General features: G+C 36.8%; 1 non-coding gene across 1 annotated transcript; it reads left to right on the top strand.

Annotated features, from left to right (window-relative positions):
- The first annotated feature begins 305 nt into the window (after window positions 1-305).
- TRNAF-GAA (transfer RNA phenylalanine (anticodon GAA)) lies at window positions 306-378 on the top strand. Its single transcript has one exon. It is a non-coding gene; the product is annotated as a tRNA-Phe (tRNA).
- The last annotated feature ends 6,601 nt before the right edge of the window (window positions 379-6,979 follow it).

Below are 6,979 nucleotides of genomic sequence, written 5' to 3'. Positions count from 1 at the left end.
ATGTCATGATAGATAAAGATATTAGTCTATCCCAATCTATTACAGTCTGTCACATATAATTGTCATTTAAAATAATTTTTCAATAATAAACTTATTTTTTTTCTTTTTAGACAACAATTGAAATATGTTTGAAACTTATGATTATAGTTAGACAAACTAAAACCAACAACTAATATATTTAAATAACTTTCTTGTATAATTATATTAAAATTGTCAAACAGAATTGAAACATTAATTTTGTATCTAATACAGAAAATATAACAGGATTTAATATTATCAAAATATATTGAATTTACAAGCAAGATGCGGGGATAGCTCAGTTGGGAGAGCGTCAGACTGAAGATCTGAAGGTCGCGTGTTCGATCCACGCTCACCGCATTTTAAATGTAAGTACCTATATATGAAAGAAATTCATCTACTTTGACTTCTCTTTTGCTACATTTTCCCTCCCACAAAATAGATAAACAAATTTAAGTAATCTAGATATAATAATAAAATAACTTGATAATCTTATTTAAATCAACTAAAATGGGATCTTTAGTTTTCAAATCTATTAGATATATAAATATCTAATATACATCCAACTGAATATTGGAGCAGATATTTGTTTCAAATTCCCAAAAAAAAAAGTAGGAGTTGCTCATATTTAGTTTCAAAATTCCAAAAGAAAAAAGGAGTTGATTTGCAGATTGCGTACAAGGTATGTGAAGTGATGTGGATGAAGGCACCTTGTCTGCTGAGATCGATGGTGAGAAAGCTAAGTTTAATATTTTTTATGATAAAAAATTTCCACCAAAGGGCATGTACAATCTTTGTGGCAGGTTGATGTGTTTGACTATTTTGAGTAGGAGGTTATATGGGACGTCTATGACGATGACGAGGATGATTCAGGAGACTTGATTTCACTTGAGAAGCTTGTCGATTTATTGATGACAGAACTAGTAGGTAAGCCCTATTATTCTAATGATGAATCCTTTGACAATATGCTTCTTTTCGTTTTGCAGACACCTAAAGTAGACTTAAAGAGCTTCCAAAGCTTTTGAATTATGCTTATCTGGGAGAAGCTGAGACGTTACTTGTAAAGAACCTGACTAACGACATTGCTCCATGCCCGCCGATGTGCGAGATTAAGGAGAATTCTGCATCTGAATTTAATGAGATCAAGGTGACAGAGTTTGAGGTCAAAAGGCCTCGTCCTATTCTAGGTTTTGGGATTTCATAAATATTTGAATTTTTTTTCTCCTAGTCCTCATGAGTCTGTTGAGTCTTTTGTTTCTTTGGATTCTCCAGAGTCATTTGAGTTTTCTGATGCTTTTTTTTTTTTTACCTTGTTTACCATATTCCAAAAAACCCAAATTTGACTTGCATAGTTTTCTTCTGATGATGAGATGCCTTTTAGCCTTACCAGACTATATTGATTCATCATAAAAGGGGCTTGAGAAACACGAGAATTTTTATGTACCTTGAAAGGAAACAAGCCATCACGGTCGAGCAACCGACCATAAACATTTGTGCTGCCTAGAGGCAGCCAAGATTTAAATTTATTTGCTTTCTAGGATAATTTCAATTTAGAATTTTTCTCATTTTATTTTTCTCATTTATTGAGCCTAATTCTTTTTGTTATTCTTGTTTGTAGGGTTTTTGGGGAGAAAAAGAGCTGAGCAGAGTGGCCTATATCCTTCCTTCACCTCATGGTTCAAGAAAGTATTATGATCCCTTGTGCATTATTTCTGATCACACTGGGGACAATGTGTATTTTAAAAGTTAGGGTGGGGTGTTTGGATTTTTGGGCCATTTTTTCAAATCTTTTTTTTGGGGCTAAATTTTTTTATTGATGATATTATTTTGGGTCTTTGAGCGTTATGCTCGGAGAATGCTTGCTTGCTTGTTTGTCTTGCTGTTGTGTTCCTTATGATGACTAGTCTATGATGCACTCATAGGAATTGTTTTTTCATGAGAATAGGTATGATGAAAGGGTTCATAATTTTCATGATATTTTTGAAAATTCTGCATCAAATTTTTATTACATCTCCAAGTCCTTTACATATCTATCTTGACCCTGTATGCTTGCTTAGAATTGAATTATGAGACCATAAGTTTGTTGTCACTCTAATAGGCCTTGGTGATAGATATTTGTTGGGGTTGATGCCCTAAACTCTCGTTGGGTCTTATAGTTTGTAAACACCTGTATTGAACCAACGCTTGTGATGTAATAATATGAGATATTTTCTTCACTTTTATCTATGTAACATGAGATGTTTTAATTGCTTTATCACAAACCAATAAACTAAGATCCCTGGTTGTTGCTGTAACTTAAGCATGTATGTAGAGACATATAAGTGGATCATGCCTACCAAAATGATCTGTAGTATATGGATATACGAGGAAAACCTTATCCTAGTGACATTACAGATATGGCCCGCTTTGTAGATAGTTACAAATGTTGTGTCGTGCTACAGATGGTCTGATCCTGATAATTCATGTAGAGACATGCGAGCAGGGGTGCCCTATACAAAGGAGTTTGTATAAGACCGGACCACGAATTGTATAGTCTCGTTATATAACACCGTTCATGACAGAGACTTCACTTCACTAGGATGACCATAGGTAACATGATCTTAATCCTGAGTGAGTTTAGAACTCCTGCCTTTTAGGGTGGTCCTTTGATTTGCATGGCTGCGAGTAGCCAGATTGCCAACTCAAACCTACCACTTTTGGGATTCGTCTAATTTGGAAGCTGGAAACTCAGCTACACATGATGGAATTCGTCTATGGTGAGAAGAATACAGGGGTTGGTCTGTAGTGGAGTACCCGATAGTTAACGGATGGTGGATCTCATGACCAAGGAGTTTAGTCAGCTATTCACGTACCATTGGAGCTTCAAGCTACAGGTCCATAAGGTCCCCTTGGTAGCTCAATGGATTCAAGTTGAGAATCAGTTTTGGGGTTAGTTTGAAGTGTTCAAATTGACAAGAAGAAGTTTGATTATATAAGTTATGATCAATCTGGTTCAATTATATATCATATAGTTGACAAAATGTATGAGATACATTAATTGGATGAAAATGATATAAATATGATTTATATCAAGTAAAGGAGAAAAAGGACTATGGTTTAAATGTTGCATATGATGTGATATTAAAAATATAGGTTATAAATATAATATAATAAGTTAGTTATTATATTAAGTTATAATTAAAACAATTAGGAGATAATTGTTGGTGGTTTTCTCTATAACCATGTGTGAAAGTGGGAGGTTTTATTCAGTTTTCATAACTAAAGGATAAAATGAAAAAAGTTTTCATTTTGGAAGATAATAATTGCATCACTTCATTCGAGTACACGGCCTATCGTTTAGCTCACGAGAGACTACACGACAACTTCAAGTGTTTGTCTAAATGATTATTTACACGAGTTGCTAACTAAACGGTCGTGTTGTTTTACTAAACAATCGCGTGCCTGAGCGAGATTCACTAGACGATCGTGTAAACGATCAAGTAACATTACCTAAACGATCGTGTACCTTTACTAAAAAATCAAGCACAAGTCTATACGATAGGCACTATCCTTCTCCCACTTGCTTGGTCGTATAGTGCGACCGTTGTTTCCTCCTTCTTTCTACCAAATCCAACAGAGCCCACACCTCCTAGATTCTTACTCTGAGAATACCAAGGTCATTGAGTGGTGGTGTTCGAAAGGCTGCTTGGTCGTGAAAAGACTATTCATGTGCTAAGTGACAACGAGAGGCGCTGGTCCAAGACTCCACGAGAGCAAGAGAAAGTTAGAAGAGGAGTTCTTCAAAAGCTATGTCTCTCGTCCCTTTGTATTTATTTATGAAAGCATGTCATAATTTGTTCTGTAATGCATAACTAGTTTGTTTAATTGTGAATGTTTGTAATTCTGTCACAATGAATTTGGAACGATCTTGCTTCAACTCATGGGTTCTCTTTGATAAGAGTTCCTTCAATTGGTATCACAACCAGGTTTTGATATTCCAAATCCATTGTTGTATAGAATAGCATTGACATTCTCAATGGATGAAGCAAGTCTACATTATGTTTAAGTGTTAAATAGGTTTGTGGATGTGAATTAATGGAGTTTCTTGGATGGTTGGTTCTGATTATTCGTTCTTTTACTTTCAAAGTTAATTGTAAGGGCCCTTGTGTTTTTGGGCATATTAACATGCTATCGGGTCTGTAATTCAAAGTGTTTGAGTTAGTGTGACTCGCTCGTGATGAAGCTTCAAGCAAGGAGTTGCATTGTACTTCGAAGATGAAGACCAAGCATTGGTCAGATCGTGTAAACGATGGGGTAAGCAATCGTTGAGTATGGGATACTTGGCAGCAAGGTTAACGCGTGTGCACTAAACGACCATGTAGCTCAGCAAGCTTCATCGCTTAGGCATTTACTTTATGATCATCTAGACAATCATGCTTCACAGCAACGTAATCGTTTAAACGATCATTTAGACTTGTGTGTTTAAATTACCTAGAAAGATGAATTAGATAGATTTGATCCATGAATGCAAATTTGAGGATAGTCTGTTAAAGACTTTAATATAACTTGACTTGAACTTGTTTAATTTCAAAGACAAGAGTTGTTTTTGAGAAAATTAAACTAATTTAGATACAATCAGTAGCCGGACGGTCTAAGTTAATGAACCCCTAGGTAGAACATTCAGTGGGAGGTACTTGGGGTATATGATACTTCATTTAAACCTCTTCACGTTTCTCCCTTTATGTTCACACCATGAGATCTATCCTCGTCCTCGTGGCACCCTTGGAATGTCCCCCTAAAGGATGGTGTTTGGGTAGGTCAATACCAAGGTGAATGGAGAGAATGTTCATAGTAAGTGAGAGCGGGATGTGCGACAACATATCCCATGGTCTTTCTCGTTAGGTTGGATAACGTTTCTGTGCATCGCCTCGAGGCACCCTGGAAGTGTCCCCTTATAGGATTACAGTTTTGCACAACTCTTTATCTGATCTTTTGTACAGGATAAGGTTGCTTTAGTCTCTTGTCCTAATCTACTTTTTCCCTATGGTGGGTGTATTAGGGAGCGACTCTATGACCGAAAATGAGGGGTTACACTTACGCAAAATTGTTAAAGGTTAATAGTTTTGGACCAAAAAATGGTGACTGTTAGGGTCAGTTACAAGAGTTGTTTCTACCTAATGGTTGAGAATGTCTCATTCTAGTGAAAAGGCATCTGATCACCTCATCGATGACGTTTGTCTTGCCTCGCTGGGGCATCATTGCGAAATAGATATCTTTTCACTTAGGATATATGGAAACTATTTTGCTGAAACTAAAATTGGTGTTAAAAGTGGTATTGCATAGACTCATTAAGTTTTTTTGTTTTTCAGCAAAGTTAGAATGGCTAGAGCAACATTAGCTCTTTTAAGTGCTGGCAAATTGACTAGCGAGAACTACACTAGTTGGAAACACACGATCACAACAATTTTAATCATCAATGACTAAAGGTTCGTCCTTACAGAGAAGTGACCTTCTATTCCACCTCAGAACGTCACTCGAAACATTCGGCAGGCTTATGAGTGTTGGACACGGGCGAACAAGAAGGCTCAAGCTTATATCTTGGCTAGTCTTAACGAAGTTTTGGCTAAGAAGCATGAGCCTATGATCTCAACACGTGAGATCATGGAGTCTCTACAGGGAATGTTTCGATAATCGTCTGGATAGCTCAAGCGTAAAGCTCACAAATGCATTTTACAGTCCAAAATGGAGGAAGGCATCTCTATTTGTGAACAAGTGTTGAGCATGATGGTCAACTTCAATGTGGCGGAGATGGGTCATGCATCAATGAGGGCAACTAGGTTAGCATAATTCTGCACTCGTTGCCAGATAACTTCCTGCACTTTGTCAATAATGCGATATTGAACAAAGTTGACTATACCTTTATAACTCTCCTCAACGAGTTGCAGACATTCCAAACCTTGCTAAAAAGTAAGGAGAAGAAGGTAGGTGAGGCAAATGGTGCTTTATCTTAAAAGAAGTTCCATAAAGGTTCAACCTCGAGAACAAAGTTTACTCCTTCTACTTCTAACACTTCCAAGTGGAAGAAGAAGAAGGGTGGTAAGGGGAAGGGGAAGGCACCTACTAACCCACAACCTGTCGGCCCAGCGGGGTAGGCAACTAGCACTGATTGACAAAGGGAAGTGTTTCCATTGCAACTAGAATGGGGACTCGAAGCAGAATTGTCCTCATTGAATTAAGGAGAAGAAGAAGGCTAAGGCCAAGGCAAAACAAGGTAAATATGATTTACTAGTTTTGGAAACTTGTTTAGTGAAAAATGATGATTCTGCCTTGATTGACTCCGGGCCACTAATCATGTTTGTTCTACTTTTTAGAGGATTAGATCTCGATGGTAGCTTGAGGTTGGAGAGATGACGATGTGAGTAGGCATCAGGCACGTCGTCTCATCTATGGCAGTGGGAGGGCTCCAGTTGACTTTACATAAGAAATTTATCATTTTTAACGATGTTTATGTAGTTCCCAAGTTAAAGCGGAACTTAAGTGTACGATACAATGTAAATATACTTTTCATTTTGATTTGAATAAAGTGTTTATTGATAAAGATGGTGTTGAGATTTGTTCAACACAACTGGATAACAACTTGTATGTGCTAAGTCTGTTAGTAACAAGTTCCCTCCATAACATAGATATGTTTAAATCTGTCGTAACTCAAAATAAACAACTTAAGGTTTCTCCAAAAGAAAATGTGCAACTTTGGCACCTTCAATTATGACACATCACTTTTACTAATGATTACTCTCGGTATGGGTATGTTTATTTGATGCAATGGAAGTCTGAATCCTTTAAAAGGTTCAGAGAGTTCAAGGCTGAAGTTGAAAACGCATTGGATAGACGGATTAAAACACTTTGATCGGATCAGGGTTGAGAGTTTTTGGATTCAGAGTTCTAGAACTATATGATAGAACATGGAATCGTTTCCCAGCTC

The sequence above is a fragment of the Benincasa hispida genome, chromosome 11 (genome assembly GCF_027475165.1).
Source record: "Benincasa hispida cultivar pf3 chromosome 11, pf3_genome.v1.1, whole genome shotgun sequence".
Taxonomy (NCBI): Eukaryota; Viridiplantae; Streptophyta; class Magnoliopsida; order Cucurbitales; family Cucurbitaceae; genus Benincasa; species Benincasa hispida.
The sequence above is the reverse complement of the archived record's forward strand: the minus strand, read 5'-3'. Positions and strand labels throughout refer to the sequence as shown.